The sequence below is a fragment of the Ovis aries genome, chromosome 2 (genome assembly GCF_016772045.2).
Source record: "Ovis aries strain OAR_USU_Benz2616 breed Rambouillet chromosome 2, ARS-UI_Ramb_v3.0, whole genome shotgun sequence".
NCBI lineage: Eukaryota > Metazoa > Chordata > Mammalia > Artiodactyla > Bovidae > Ovis > Ovis aries.
Genome location: NC_056055.1, coordinates 93,204,128 through 93,206,542, shown reverse-complemented (window position 1 = coordinate 93,206,542; position 2,415 = coordinate 93,204,128). Strand labels below are relative to the sequence as shown.

General features: G+C 36.6%; 1 non-coding gene across 1 annotated transcript; it reads left to right on the top strand.

Annotated features, from left to right (window-relative positions):
* Window positions 1-1,445: 1,445 nt before the first annotated feature.
* Window positions 1,446-1,517, top strand: TRNAS-GGA (transfer RNA serine (anticodon GGA)). The gene has a single exon. It is a non-coding gene; the product is annotated as a tRNA-Ser (tRNA).
* The last annotated feature ends 898 nt before the right edge of the window (window positions 1,518-2,415 follow it).

The window sequence follows — 2,415 nt, the reverse complement described above, 5'->3', positions numbered from 1 at the left end:
GAAAAAAAAAAAAAAACAGAAGAGAGTGGCATTTAGTTTGTGACTAAGAAACTTCCTTGAGATTTCCTTTTTTTTTTTAATTTTTATTTTTACTTTCTTTTACTTTACAATACCGTATTGGTTTTGCCATACATTGACATGAATCCACCACGGGTGTACATGTGTTCCCAAACATGAACCCGCCTCCCACCTCCCTCCCCATAACATCTATCTGGGTCGTCCCCATGCACCAGCCCCAAGCATCCTGTATTGAGATTTTCAATGGCTTTTTTCTATGACTTAGATTTTCATTTCACTGTTCCTGCTGCTCACAATCCCAAATACAGAGTCTGGTCTGGTAGAAAAGCATGAATTTTAGTTTAGACTACATTAGAAAAAGGCTAATTTAAGTACTCTTTATCACTGTAGCTGAATTTTGACAGTCTTCTTAAATTCTCTGAAGCCACACTCTTCATCTATAAGATAGAGGGGGAAAACCAGATGACTGAGAGGATTAAAACAGGTAATATATGACAAGCCCTTAAAACAGTGCTTGGAATAGGAAAAGCACTATTTATCATTGAGTAAAGATAATGTTATCTGAATTTTTATCATTTCTCAAAACCCCTCTTCCATACTACTGACCATAACTATTGGAACTTGATCACTGTCACAGGGAAAAATACTACTATGACAACAAAAATAAAATAATTTATTGAAATAAAGGACCTAGATATACAAATGAGAGAAGCATACATAAAGTTTACATAAAAGAATATGAAGGGACATTTACTTATGGATCATGCATACACCTATTAAAATGTTTCCAAAACAAAATAAAGAGGCATAAAAGGAGGAGGAAGAAGACAAGAGAAAAATTGCATTGATTTTTTCAGGGAACTGTATCTCAAAATATTTGTAAATAAAAACTTTTATTTGTTCCATGAAAAAGAAAACATAAATAAGAAATTTAAAGAATACATAAAAGGCTACCTTTGTAACTTTAGATAAAACAAGTTTTGAAAGGTTGTGGTATAAGTATAGAGTGACTCAAGAAAGATGGCACTCAAGGAATGTGTCTATTATTGGCAGAAACAGACTTATCACAAAATTTAGGTCTTATAGGAAGACTTTGGCAATAGTCATCAACACAGTTCTATAAGTGAAGAGAAAAGATTGACTCAATGACAAAAGGTCTATTGATTACTGTGTTTAAGAAAGAGCAGGGCAAGACTCCAGAAATTGAAAGCTGTTAACACTATTGAATTGAGACCATAAAATATTTGTGGGGATTCTACTGCAAAAACAAATGGTTACATCCACCACAATGATATGTGAGATCCAAATCTGTGCAATAAAAGGAAAATGGCTGAGTGCCTAGTCTCTTCCATAGAGTTAGTAGAACACACTGCAAGGGTAAGATAGTTCAGTTACCAAGTAATCCTACATTAGGTAATCATTGGGCTTCCCTGGTGGCTCAGAGGTTAAAGCGTCTGCCTGGAATGCAGGAGACCCAGGTTCAGTCCCTGGGTTGGGAAGATCCCCTGGAGAAGGAAATGGCAACCCACTCCAGTACTCTTGCCTGGAGAATCCCATGGAGGGAGGAGCCTGGTGGACTACAGTCCATGGGGTCACAAAGAGTCAAACCCGACTGAGCGAATTCACTTCACTTCACTTTTACTAAAGACAACAGCCTATATATTCAGTGATAATATACATATAAGGGATAGCCATCTAAATGTAGGAGATATATGAGAATAGTATTTACAATGTGATTGGTAATTCAATGAAAAAATGCAGGTCCGTGACAGATACAGATGCATTGCTATAGGCTTCTACTGTACACCGTGTCAATAGGTGGAGATACATATCTTTTTACATGGCACCATTCTTAAATGATTGCGGAATGCCATTGATAAAGACATTATAATACTGAAGTCTATTATAGACATTTGGTTGCCACTATTCTCTTTGAATTATAGATATTCTCTGTGACCTCAATTGCTTATCCAGAGGTGGGTTCATAATCATTACTTGCAATTCTTTAATGCCCAGATGAATACTAGTCTAGAAAACAAGGGCCATTACTAGCCTACAGTGTGAGTTCCAATGTTCTCCTATAGTCAGAAAGACTGTGAATCTCTGGATTCTAGAGAGAGGCCCTGAGAGACATACCTCAGAGATCACTTCTAACTCAGAACTTTACCAGTAAAATTAAGGAACCCCCAATCTAGATTCTAGCACAGGATACAGGAAAATACTAGCAGGCTTCAGGTTTCTACAACGTCCCTGACTCCAGAGAAGAAAATCTTGGCAAGAATAAAGCCTCCCAGCCCAACTTGCTTCAAATGCAAACAATCAGAATCCATTTAAGAAATGCTTGTTGAACATGTGTTTTGCTTAAAATACAATGGTGAACAAGATAACATTGTCTAT